The sequence below is a fragment of the Ptychodera flava genome (genome assembly GCF_041260155.1).
Source record: "Ptychodera flava strain L36383 chromosome 3 unlocalized genomic scaffold, AS_Pfla_20210202 Scaffold_25__1_contigs__length_14229661_pilon, whole genome shotgun sequence".
In the NCBI taxonomy this organism is placed as follows: Eukaryota; Metazoa; Hemichordata; class Enteropneusta; family Ptychoderidae; genus Ptychodera; species Ptychodera flava.
This window is the reverse complement of record NW_027248279.1, coordinates 4,581,884-4,596,650: the sequence shown is the minus strand read 5'-3', so window position 1 is coordinate 4,596,650 and position 14,767 is coordinate 4,581,884. Positions and strand designations below refer to the sequence as shown.

General features: G+C 37.8%; 1 protein-coding gene across 1 annotated transcript in view; it reads left to right on the top strand.

Moving 5' to 3' along the window:
- The window catches only part of LOC139125644 (coiled-coil domain-containing protein 191-like), a 218,719-nt gene that overhangs the window by 11,860 nt on the left and 192,092 nt on the right, over positions 1-14,767 (top strand). The gene's annotated exons all lie outside the window — the stretch shown is intronic.

Genomic DNA, 14,767 nt, shown 5'->3' with positions numbered 1-14,767 from the left:
CAGAATCTAAAACATGAATGACATGTTTGTCTCTATCTGACACTAAGAGATGGTTGTTGCTAGTAGCCATTACAGAGTGTGGATCACTGAATAGATCACTGACTCTTGCAACAAGTTTTCCATCTTTGATGTTGTATTTGATCAAACTTTTACCTTTGCTGTCAGTGACAAAAATAAATGATGCCATTACAGTAATGCTCCTAACCTCAATGTCTGCACTTTGGGGAATAATTTGAATATTTTTTTATTTTGGTCACAAATAATTATTTGGTTATTACCGATGTCAGTGATAAAAAAGTGACCATCAGGGGATATGGCCACAGCATATGGCTTGAATTCTTTGTCAAACTGACCATCAAATCTGATAATTTCTATGACCAACTTATTCTTATTGAGTATTTGTATGCGATGGTTTTCTGTGTCACAGATCACAAGCTGATCTCCATGCCATGCCAGACCATGTGGTGAATTAAACTGTCCTGGCTCTGTACCAGACTGCATACTGCCCAATACCTGCAATGTCCATGTTTGACCTGCAGAGTAATGAAGAGGGTAAAGGTCAATATTTATTCACAGGAGCTGCAGGTAAAGTTTATTTTATTTTACTAAGAAAAGCATTGATATGGAAATTTTCTGCTGACATTGAAATTTCTCTGGTGCGGTAAAAAAACCCCAATTTTTTAATGTTACCAAATCTGAAATGCAGTAGCCACAAGTTTCTTAAATATTTAGGTCTAAATAAATTCAGCTCTTAACTGCACCACAAGACTCAAAGCTGAAATCAATGTTTAGGTGTCACAAAATGTCATATTATTGCACCTAAAGGTTAGGGGCAATTTGTAACTAAACTTACTTCAACATTCAGCGTGATAATGTTATTAAACAGATTAAATTAAAAATACAAATAATTTATCAAAAATAACACAAACAAGGGTAAAATAAGTTATTCTCTCCTTGATTTTTGCTTCACAGTTTAACAATTTTGCCCATTGTCCTGCTTTCCACCTAAAAAATTCTGAGAGGAGAGAGCAAATATTTTGTGAAAAATGTTACATTGTTTGCTGTTCACTTCTCTTCAAAATCGATCATTAAAGTGGTCCAGAAGTTGACATATATTATATATTATAGCCCAAACATGGGACTATGTGCCCGAGGGTAGGTGACCATTTGCCCGACGTAAGGAGGGCAAATGGTCTCCTGCCCCGAGGGTACATAGTCCCTTGTTTCGGCTATAATGTTTTTATTACATGCCTCTCTTACTCAGTTTGCACCAAAAATATTTACGTTTATTGGCAAAATATAGTCAAATGCTTTATTTTCATTTTAGACGAAAAACAGTTAAAAATAGAATGATTTTCATCACCGAATGGCGCATCGACATATTTAAACTACTGTTATGCGGTTTATCAATATTTTTATGCAAAATTTTCCAAAACCGGATTTTCTGTGCAAAACATGAAATTTCAAGACTTTTACATCCAAAAGTTTTCAAGTTGAAAATAGTTCCGGTTCATCTTCGGTCCAGTGATGACTATGCGGCCCGCGACATCATCGGCGAGTTACCATTGAATCCTATGGAGCGCACGACGTACGATACACGAGGCATGTAATAATTATCAGATTATCAACATTATCTGATGTAATTTTGAAGGCACACTTTATGTTATATTTTGATATACTTTTTGAAGAGTTGTTGAAATACTTTTTGTCATTTGTTTTATATATATAGAGGCCATGTACATACGGGTATGAGTTCCAAAGTAGTAAACTACTTAAGGTCAGACAAAAGATACTGTTTTTCTCAATTTTTTCTTGCAAAACAACAGTGTCAACAAGTCAACTTCTATTTGTTGGCATCATATTTTATAATTTCATGACAATGAATGCTCAATTGACAGTATCCAGCATGCAACAGAAAAAGACACAAACACCAAATTTTGTTTTCATTGAATTTATCCACAGTTGCCAATGAAATGTTAGAATTAATGTTACACTATAGCTTATACTTTTGATGCTTTTTCAGTATTTTTTGTTTCTTATCTTGTTTCATGGTCACCTCTAGTCTCTCCACCCATTCACTAGAATAGTCTGACTCAAAGACCATTGATTTCTGAGGTGACATTTGACCTGTATGGCTGAAAGGGGCTGGAAAAATAGAATATTTAGAAATACATAGTGTTCAGCTTGTGACAATCCCTGTATCCACATTGATATTGATGACTTAAATTTAATTTAATTTTTAATTTAGTTTAATTATTTCCTATTAAGGTAGAATGCACCTCGAGGACAGATATTCAGAATCTCAATCTTTTACAATTTTTTTTCTGATATGCCACTTTCCCCACTTGTGAGGGTTCATTTTAGAGCTCTTGGTGTAAGAAAACTTATCATTAGCTTAGATTTTCAAAAATAGCAAATTTTATTTATCTCCAAAGATTGAACACAAGGATTTCGGCCATTTTGAATGTCAAATATTGGTAAATCTTTGGTACTTTGTTTCTTTTTTCACGGTGACCCCAAATTTTGATTTTTGATTTTGAAAGAGAATGTTGAAAGATTCCTAGAGGAAAGTTTGAGTAAAAGTCTTTCACTTTCAAGGCACTTACTACATTAACAACAATTAGGCATATTATAAATGCAATAAAGGTAGTGTTTGCTCAGTGAGTGATAGGCTTCAAAGTGTGCGCAGAGGCAGAAAAAGAAAATGTAAACATGACACAGAACAAAATGCTGAAAAAAGTACAGCTTTACAACTGTTGTCCCTTAATTTTCCTCACAATGACACATAATGCTTGAAGTCTTTTATTTTCACTGCTTGTTTGGACATCATTACTACCGTGCTGATACATTTAACACTGTCTGACAACACTGCATTGTGATGTGAGTAGTTTTGTATTGTAGTCATCCGGGGGACTGTCTTGCACTCTCAAAGAGTAATCTGATTTCATCAGAAAGTTTTTGCACTGTATTAAACATCTCCATTGAAAATCATATCACCTCGGAAACAGGCTCAATTGAATTGTTCTTAAACAAAGTCAGTCACATAAATAAGAAGTATTTTTATCAAGAATCAATTTCTTTTGTATAACCAAATTATTTTTGATTGCATGAGTAAATTTACAAAGACTAGTCTGAAATTTTGTAATCACTTCATTGTGAGTTTATTATTTCATATTTTTTAACACTTTAATGGAACCTAGAGGATTACATGGCAATTTTTGAACAAAGTAACCTAATTTTGACCAAGTTTTCTTGAAAAACTGAAGTCATTTTGTTTATTTGCAGTCACTTTACATCACTGTCATTTTCCAGACAGTTGAACAAGACAAGTAGAACAGCTAGATTACAAAGAGACAGGTATGTGTTAATTACTCTTTTCTGTGTTTGTTTGACATTTTACAGACGCTCGCAGTCACACTGCAGTCACATCATGGAGCATCATGTAGTTTTTGTCCTGGCTGTCAATGTTTTGTAATTTACCGATAGCAAACTTCTTTGGATGAATTGAGGTCACAGAGACCTTGGCCATATCTACTACATTGGGTAAGCTACATGTATTTTTCTGTGGTCTCTTATCACCCCAATACTACAGTAGCACGTCAACACTACCGGTACACCAATGAAAGCCACATCCACCTCATACTAACATGCATGCATATTGTACTTGCTCGACAACCAATCTAGCTGGTACATGTAGTTGGATCATCACCCATCAGCCACCTGCAGTGCTAACTTTCTCCTCCTCATCGCCATGGTGTATGTAGCCATTTTAACTCCCGCCACACTGATGTTCACAACTGACAAATTCCCTCTTACCCACCACCATTAATACCCCTATAAAATACACCCACAAACAAACAAACAAGGGAGCTACCACACTATATTAGAGATTGTTATATTTTCCACTGGAATTTCAATTGCTTTTAAATTATTAAAAGTTCAATAAAGTTCTGTGGGGTTGCTGATGCGGATCCACAGGGACCATTGTACCACATTGCCAATGTGCAGTATGATCCCACAAGGGGTTTGTGCTTTCCTCCAGCCTGCTATGACACCATGCATCCCAACTTTGGTAGTAAGTGTTTCCTTGGTAACATGTTGCCCTCCCTTGAGGTCATAAATCAAACCTGTGACTGAAATTGTCTGATAGGCTGCTACGATGCCTTGATAAAGTGCTGTGACTCCTACCAAAACGTTTTTCTCTGTGTCATAGCTTTGCCTTACTCCATATAAGAATTCACTTGTCAACAATAACAGTCAACATGCAGGTATGTGTAGCAGTACAGGTTCAGTTGACAAGCCTAACACTACCAAAATATGTTATACATGTTCTACACCATGCTAAACATGTTCTATAGCAAATTTGGTGTAGCACAAGAATTAAACTGCAGTTAACATAAAAACAAAATAAATCCAAAATCATCAAAAGTTACAGCTACTGCCCTTTCAAACCGGCAGATCGTCCATGTAGCCGACACGAACACGAAGTGTCTGTTACCGGCTACCAAAAACTATGAAAAATTGTCAAGAATAGGCTACAAAATCACTATCAGTTTTAAGTTGCAGGTAGAATAAGTCTGTGCCTTTGTATAAAATACTATAAAAATAGTAGAAAGTGAACAACCAGCTGAAAGTTAGTTGAGGAGACCTTAACCGCATATCATTTGCATCTCATTGTCGGCTACATGGACTGTGTGCCTTCAAACCAGTTTCCCTCTGCACAGGTCACCATGGTTGTTAAATGAGGAAGGCAAAGAAACAATTGAAAACTTGATTTTATACACAAGATATTTAACTCATTGCTAGCAACTCGATAGGCAATTCAGCAGTAACACAATCAGGTGAAATGACTGTTACAGGTGTACAAGACAAGTCACCCAGCAACTTGTCATGTCCTTGTAAAAGCAAATAGAGTGCATGTTTTGTATGGGTCAAAGGTCAAGCTATTACCTGACTCTCTGATCAGCTCTGGAAAGTACACAATAAATAGTACATAATAATGGTTTTCAATTTCAAAAATGTTTTGCAGTTTATGAGACTTGCTATTCCTATATTGTTTGCAATACTGGTATACAATTGCTAAAGAACGCACATACAATCAATTAGATTAGACAGGTACCTGTGGCTGTGCATGTCATGCATGGGTATGTGGGTATGTCATAATATGTCAAAGATTGTTCTGGATGACGCACCACTGTGTGAACATGAAGCAAATCATCCAAACAAAAAAGATGGATGTCGGTTTTTCAGCCAACATTGCTTAACCTCCCAAGGGTATGCAAATCATGCAAACTAGGCAATTTGTGTTTTATTGTTGTGTTGCTTGTTTGCTCTGAGTTGCTTAGTGTACCGGTACCTTGTTTTCCAGAGTTTTATTTTAGTAACTTAAGAAAGATCAGGATCTCAGCTGTTACTACATGTATGGTGATGTTGATAAGCCCATCTTTCAGACACTCAGTAAATTTTGAGATTGTTCTATACAGGAGAATGTTTTCTCCATGTACATGTATATCATATAAATCCAAAGTGCAGACCAGCATACAAGGAACCCGATATTGCCTTCCTGTTGAAATAATTTTTTAGCTATACTGCTACAGTAACTATTCAATTTGTAAATGTCAGTTTATCCAGATACTTGAATTCTTTTATTTCAACAGTAATGGAACAAAATTGTAAACAACTTTTCACCATGAGGAACCAAGTGGGCCATCGAGTGCAGTATTATATATGTATGGTAAGTAACCATGGTGATACTATTCAGATCTTGCTTTGGCATTTCTTATCTTTTGTGCAATTTTGAGTGACCTTGTTTAAATCACTCCCATCTCCAGGCAATACGTGATTGGTTTGTATTATTCTTCATCTGTATAATTGAGAATAAACACAGACCAGTGAGGTTTCCATCCTCATCAATCATATAGTAACAGTCGCTGAAAATGGATTGCTTTTATTGTCACACAATTTGAAATAAATCTTTTTATGTAACTATGTGATTATCCTTTCACACATTCAGACATGCTGCCCTTTTAATTGGTGTGACTCTGTATGCAGTGATATGAGAACACCGCTGTGCACCCGGTACAGTGATGTGATGTGAGGACACTGCTGTGTACAGTGATGTGAGAACACTGCTGTGTACAGTGATGTGAGAACACTGCTGTGTACAGTGATGTGAGAACACTGCTGTGTACAGTGATGTGAGAACACTGCTGTGTACAGTGATGTGAGAACACTGCTATGTACAGTGATGTGAGAACACCGCTGTGTACAGTGATGTGAGGACACCGCTGTGTACAGTGATGTGAGAACACTGCTGTGTACAGTGATGTGAGAACACCGCTGTGTACAGTGATGTGAGAACACTGCTGTGTACAGTGATGTGAGAACACCGCTATGTACAGTGATGTACGCTGTGTACAGTGATGTGAGAACACCGCTGTGTACAGAGATGTGAGAACACCGCTGTGTACAGTGATCCGGGACACTGCTGTGTACAGTGATATGTCAGAAGACTGCTGTGTACAGTGATGTGAGAACACTGCTGTGTACAGTGATGTGAGGACACCGCTGTGTAGAGTGATGTGAGAACACCGCTGTGTACAGTGATGTGAGGACACTGCTGTGTACAGTGATGTGAGAACACCGCTGTGTACAGTGATGTGAGAACACCGCTGTGTACAGTGATGTGAGAACACCGCTGTGATGTGAGAACACTGCTGTGTACAGTGATGTGAGAACACTACTGTGTACGGTGATGTGAGGACACCGCTGTGTACAGTGATGATAGGACACCGCTGTGTAGAGTGATGTGAGAACACCGCTGTGTAGAGTGATGTGAAAACACCGCTGTGTACAGTGATGTGAGAACACTGCTGAGTACTGTGATGTGAGAACACCGCTGTGTACAGTGATGTGAGAACACTGCTGTGTACAGTGATGTGAGAACACCGCTGTGTACAGTGATGTGAGGACACTGCTGTGTACAGTGATGTGAGGACACCGCTGTGTAGAGTGATGTGAGAACACCGCTGCATGTGTACAGTGATGTGAGAACACTGTTGAGTACTGTGATGTGAGAACACCGCTGTGTACAGTGATGTGAGAACACCGCTGTGTACAGTGAATCATGAGAACACCACTGTGTACAGTGATGTGAGAACACCGCTGTGTACAGTGATGTGAGAACACTGTTGAGTACTGTGATGTGAGAACACCGCTGTGTACAGTGATGTGAGAACACCGCTGTGCACAGTGATGTGAGAACACAGCTGTGTACAGTGATGTGAGAACACCGCTGTGTAGAGTGATGTGAGGACACCGCTGTGTACAGTGATGTGAGAACACCGCTGTGTACAGTGATATGAGAACAGTGTTGAGTACTGTGATGTGAGAACATCGCTGTGTACAGTGATGTGAGAACACCTCTGTGCACAGTGAATCATGAGAACACCACTGTGTACAGTTATGTAGAACACCGCTGTGTACAGTGATGTGAGAACACTGCTGTGTACAGTGATGTGAGAACACTGCTGTGTACAGTGATGTGAGAACACCGCTGTGTACAGTGATGTGAGAACAGTGCTGTGTACAGTGATGTGAGAACACTGCAGCTGTGTACAGTGATGTGAGAACACTGCTGAGCACAGTGATGTGAGAACACCGCAGTGCACAGCGAATCATGAGAACACCACTGTGTACAGTGATGTGAGAACACCACTGTGTACAGTGATGTGAGAACACTGCTGTATGCAGTGATGTGAGAACACCGCTGTGTACAGTGATGTGTGAACACTGCTGTATACAGTGATGTGAGAACACTGCTGTGTACAGTGATGTGAAAACACTGCTGTGTACAGTGATGTGAGAACACTGCTGTGTACAGTGATGTGAAAACACCGCTGTGTACAGTGATGTGAGAACACCGCTGTGTACAGTGATGTGAGAACACTGCTGTGTACAGTGATGTGAGAACACTGCTGTGTACAGTGATGTGAGAACACCGCTGAGCACAGTGATGTGAGAACACCGCTGTGCACAGCGAATCATGAGAACACCGCTGTGTACAGTGATGTGAGAACACTGCTGTGTACAGTGATGTGAGAACACTGCTGTATGCAGTGATGTGAGAACACCGCTGTGTACAGTGATGTGACAACAATGATGTGAGAACACTGCTGTGTACAGTGATGTGAAAACACTGCTGTGTACAGTGATGTGAGAACACTGCTGTGTACAGTGATGTGAAAACACCGCTGTGTACAGTGATGTGAGAACACCGCTGTGTACAGTGATGTGAGAACAGTGCTGTGTACAGTGATGTGAAAACACTGCTGTGTACAGTGATGTGAGAACACTGCTGTGTACAGTGATGTGAGAACACTGCTGTGTACAGTGATGTGAGAACACTGCTGTGTACAGTGATGTGAGAACACTGCTGTGTACAGTGATGTGAGAACACTGCTGAGCACAGTGATGTGAGAACACTGCTGTGCACAGCGAATCATGAGAACACCACTGTGTACAGTGATGTGAGAACACTGCTGTGTACAGTGATGTGAGAACACTGCTGTATGCAGTGATGTGAGAACACCGCTGTGTACAGTGATGTGTGAACACTGCTGTATGGAGTGATGTGAGAACAGTGCTGTGTACAGTGATGTGAGAACACCACTGTGTACATGAGTGATGTGAGAACACTGCTGTGTACAGTGATGTGAGAACAGTGCTGTGTACAGTGATGTGAGAACACTGCATTGTAATTTGTACAGTGATGTGAGAACACTACTCTGTACATTGAATCATGAGAACACCACTGTGTACAGTGATGTGAGAACACCGCTGTGTACAGTGATGTGAGAACACTGCTGTATGCAGTGATGTGAGAACAGTGCTGTGTACATGCAGTGATGTGAGAACACCGCTATGTACAGTGATGTGAGAACACCACTGTGTACAGTGATGTGAGAACAGTGCTGTGTACAGTGATGTGAGGACACTGCTGTGTACAGTGATGTGAGAACCGCTGTGTACAGTGATGTGAGCACACTGCTGTGTACAGTGATGTGAGAATAGTGCTGTGTGTGTATCGTCAACACAATGTTTTATTTTTGCAGAGACATATCATTGAATTGCCTGTAGCTTTACATTTTTTAGCTCCCATAGCCATATGTATATATGGCAATGGAAGCTATTCTTGTAGGCTAGGGAAATGTCTGTATGTATGTACCGGTATGTCTGTATGTCTGTATGTCTGTTTGTCAACATCAAAAAACTCCAAAACCGCTGCACATTTCATCTTGATATTTGGTGTGTACATGGATGATGGGCTGTAGATGAGATTTTGTTCAAATGAAGTTGTCATTGCCAAAAATATGCAAATTAAGTGAAAAAATGTAAAAACAGTCAAAATTGAAAAAACTCAATAACCACTGAGCAGATTACATGAAAAATTAGCATGTAAGTACTTTGGGCTGACCTGAAATGATTGTGCACATCTCGGGTCAGTATCTTGGACTTGCTATTTTTCATGAATTTTTTTGTAATTTTCTCCCATTTTTTGTCAAAAAATCTTCTTCTCTGAAACCACAAGTCCGATTGATTTGAAACTTGGTATGGAAGTGCATAGGAGTGACCTTTCCCAAATTTGGGCAAATCGTGGTGAAATTTGCATATTTTTAGTTTACATGTCCATAGACTCCCATGTATAAGGCAGATCTCCATAGACTCCCATGTATAAGGCCACAAAAAATAAAAATTTAGTTTCTCATTGTATTCATATTGCAAAAGGATGCAGTGACACAATTTTTAGTCCCCACGGATGAGTCCAGTGGGCTTATAGATTGGGTCATGTCCGTCTGTTCGTCCATCCGTGAGTCCATCCGTTCATGCAGATATCTCGGATATTTTGACAAAATGTCATGTGACCTTGATGACCTTTGACCTCAAATATACATATTTGTCCATAACTCAGTAACCACAAGTGCTACACCCTTCATGTATGGTATGATGGGACACCTTATAACGCCACATATTGTACTTCATTTACTTTGTGCATATCTAATTTTGAGCGAGCCAATAGAGCTAGAGGTCTGATTTTTGGTATATAGGGATAACTTAGCAATACAATTTTTTTGACAAAATGTCACGTGACCTCGGTGACCTTTGACCTCAAATATACATATTTGTCTATAACTCAGTAACCACAAGTGCTACACCCTTCATGTATGGTATGATGGGACACCTTATGACGCCACATATTGTACCTCATTAATTATGCACATATCTAATTTTGAGCGAGCCAATAGAGCTAGAGGTCTGATTTTTGGTATATAGGGATAACTTAGCAAAACAATTTTTTTGACAAAATGTCACGTGACCTCGATGACCTTTTACCTGAAATATATGTTTATGTCAATAAATAAGTAACCACAAGTGCTATGTCCTTTGTATTTAGTAGGATTGGAGACCTTATGACAACACACGCTTTACCTCATTAATTATGTACACATCTAATTCTGGGTAAGCGAATAGAGCTAGAGATCTGATTTTTTGGCATATAGGGATTAATTAGCAATATAATTTTTTTTTTCAAAATGTCATGTGACCTCGATGACCTTTGACCTTGATTATACATATATATGCATATCTCAGTAACCACAAGTTCTATACCCTCCAATTTTGCTGGGATATTAGACCTTAAGATGTCACATCTTGTACCTCATTTATAATGCGCATATGTATTTCTTGGCTGGCCAATACTGCTAGAGGTCTGATCTTTTTTCCCGATTTAGAACCATAACTTAGACATGCCTCATGTGTTTCAAATTGGGAACAACAACATAGACCTATGTGCCCATAGATCTCAACATATACACTCCAGTGATACTTCTTAATGACCACATTTTCCTGCCCCATCAAGACTAATACTCCTATTACAAGTGGGGACTATGTCATTGTAAATGACTTGTTGAGTTAATGGGTTGTATCACAGTATTTGATATATCTAATTCTGTATTTTTTTCCATTTTATATTCTGAATAAATACATTAAATATATTTCACTGTCTCCAGTACATTACATTTAAGTATTTTCACTTCATGCACTTTATCCCTTTCACACATGTTCAAATATCTGACCAGAGAACAAACACTAAATAGTCTAGGATGGGAGCTACAGTGTTATTGACGCTATTTTTTGATGTCATTAATTGTTTTTCTTATCAAAAGCAACATATCTCACTATATTCCCTGAAGCATGTTAAAACACCAAGCGTTCATTTAGCATGTCAGTTATACAGCCTTGATATGTGCAAAAATGTACTGTTGTTGTACACACTTAAATTGTTGTAGGACCAGAAATTCACCTTTTAATGAATAATGCTGTCTACACATGTACAGGTTGGGCAGACAAGTAATAATGTTAGTCTTAAAATACTTTTTTGCATCAGAAACAAAAAACTGCACGAAAACAAAAAACTGAAAAAAGATCATGTACATGTATGTTATATCTAAACATTTTATTTTTGCAGAGAGTAATATGTAATAAACCTGTCATCCTAATCACTCTGTGGACAATTCGAATCTTACCATAGAAAAGGATGGATGGGAAAATCTGTGGAACCAGGTTAAGGATGACGGCAAACAGCTGACTTCTTTATGGCCAAGTTACCGGTACATGACACAACTTGATGGACAATGGAGCAAGCAACCAGCAAATGGAGTGCATCCCAAAAATTCCTCAATGTGTGTAGGTCAAAGGTCAATCTAAAACCTGATCATTTGATCAGCGATGGTAAGTACATAGTGGATAGTATATAAGCCTATTCACAAAATACCAGGATATATGTCAAAGTACATGTTTTACAGTCAAGGTATTGTCTGAGACACGATTAGGACAATATCAAAGCATAGATTATGTACGGGCGGCATAAATCCTGGTATTTTGTGAATAGTCTTAAATCATGCACCTTTTTAGCTCACATTTGGTTATACCAATGTGAGTTTATCGTATAAGCTGAAGTCAATGGCGTCTGTATGTATGTGTGTATGTATGTATGTATGTATGTATGTATGTATGTATGTATGTATGTATGTACAGTATGTCCGTCAACATCAAAAACACGCAAACCGCTGCACGTTTCAGCTTGGTATTTGGTGTGTGGATGCATCCTGGGCTATAGATTGGATTTTGTTCAAATGAAGTCTGCATTGCCAAAATTATGCAAATGAGCTTACAAAATGTGAAAATGGTTAAGAATAAATAACTCAAGAACTGCTTTTTGATTGCTTTGAAAATTTGTGTGCAAGTACCTTAGGTGAACCTTATACAGTTTTATGAATATTGTGAAGATATCCTTAATTTTGTATTTTTGCTGAATTTTTTTTGTGATTTTTCTCATTTTCAGTAAAAATTCTTCTTCTCTGAAACCGCCAACCCAATCGCTCTGAAATTTGGGTCGTCTCTTCACAAGGGTGTTACTCTTCTAATTTGTTGAAATTATGACAAAATTGGGAAAATTACTATTTTTAAGCAATTTTGTCATTTTTGGTCAAAAAATCTTAAATAGTATTTCCTTTTTAAAACCCCTGGACAGACAGCTTTCATGTTTGGTACGCAGACGTACAGAGATGACAATAGTTAGATATGTGGAAATTGTCCTGAAATATAAAAATTTGTATTTTTAAGACAACATTGTCATTTTTGGTCAAGAAAACTTTATCTCAAAATTACTTGTTTGATAGCTTTGTAATTTGGTATAAAGTCCCTTGTTTGATAGCTTTGTAATTTGGTATAAAGTCCCGAAAGATGTTATGAGATAAATTTTCTGCTCAAAGTGTTGGGAAACCCCAAAATTCGTTTATATTAAGGTAATTTTCTCAGTTTGTGACCTTAAATGACCTACACCAACCCAGGATATGTTGTGAGACAATTTTGAAGGCTGTGAACATAATTTTGTCATATTTGGTATCAATTTGTAGGAAAATTTGATCCAGAAAACAAAGCTTAGGTGATTTTTTCATTTCGGACTAATTGTTGCAACTTTTCTATGTAAGACATACAAGAACTGATGAGAAATTTGGATCCGGGATAATTCCAGATGTTGTAATCACCATCCACAGTGGAAGGCATTTCACTATCTGTAACTAACTTAAGTGCTGTTTACATTAGAATGATAACACTCATGGCATTAATTAAAAAATCCCCAAGGTTGTAAATATATTTCCTGTCATCTGGCGTTATGTAATACCAAGGGGGAACATTTGATATTCAGGAGGGGTAGGGTCTAGAAGATTGATGATGTAGCATTACTTTTTTACCAGATCCCTAGTGCATTTTTTGCCCACTCCCACCTTTTCTTTTCATCAAGCCTTCTCTGTTTTTTGTTGTTGACATTTGCTCCCATTGCTATAGAAGTTGATATGCATGTTCCTAAAGATGACTTCCAGTGCCTAAGTTGGAGACTATTTGCTTTTGTCATTCTTGTTTTTCCTGGTTTAAATATCTCTCGAATGGACCAATTCAAACCGAATGTGAGCACATAGTGTCCTTGACGGTATTTTTACCTTTAGCATTGAATAGTACAAGAAAACATGCACTAAGCATTGAGTACAAAATGATGAGGTACATTTATGCAGTGCATATTTGTAATATACAGTGCATGTTATCATGATTTCCCAGTGTTTAAATAAAACCATTGAGGGGTCAAAGGTCAAATAACATCCAATAACACCAAAAGTTATTGTGCTATTGATACCAAAACTTACTTAACGATGAAACTCTGTTGGTTGCATAATTCGGTGTATAATATGTATTTTTTCAGATCTGCTGTTTTGGTTGACTTTTGGCATCTCCTCAGTATAACAACTAGACTACAAATGTACTGGTGTTACAATTGATTGATTAGATACAACAGGGACCAGGGATTAGATTTGTCATAGGCATGTCAAATGTCAAAGATTGTCACAAACATTCCAACACAATGCATAACTCCTCCCCCTTCATCTAGGACAGACCAGGATCACCAATGTTACAATAGCAAGTAACCATGACACTGTACATAATATTGATCAGACCATCAATGTTAGTCACTTGTTTATGATTCTGATGATATTGGTTTTCACAGATGTATTTTGAACGTATGGACATCCAAGAGTAGAGACAAATACAGTACACTAGCTACCAGACACCTGCATTGCCAACACAGTAATGGCTAACCACCGCAGATTAAAAATGTGAGACTATCTAAAGTGAATGTCTACAGGAATGGAACAACATCTGTGAACATCTTATCATGGTGAGAAAATTAGTGGGACTTCGATGTAGATCACTGCTCTATACATGTACCTATGCTATTAAGTGAAAAGTAATACTGACTTGTTTGGCACTTGTAACTAACTGCATGCAAGATTGCTGAGAATTGAAGACAAGATTGATCTAAATGTTAGAACGCACATGAAATGAAAGATTACGGAAGATGTTATAAATTGAGATATCATGATGAAAAGTAATTGCTGAAGTAACTGTTTTGTTGTAATGTTTTCTTTTGATTAATTTGTTGAGGGGTTAATGACATATAATTTGATTATATTACCAATAATCATAGAATATTCTAACTGAACAGGTTTATCATGATTGATCAAGGCTTTAATCGTGCAATTGAAGGCCAATACTCTGTCTTACAATTTAAGCAAACAAATAACATAAATACTCCAGACTTTTAATTAATCACCGAAACAACAAAGTGATTTTCAAAAATTGTATGATCAGA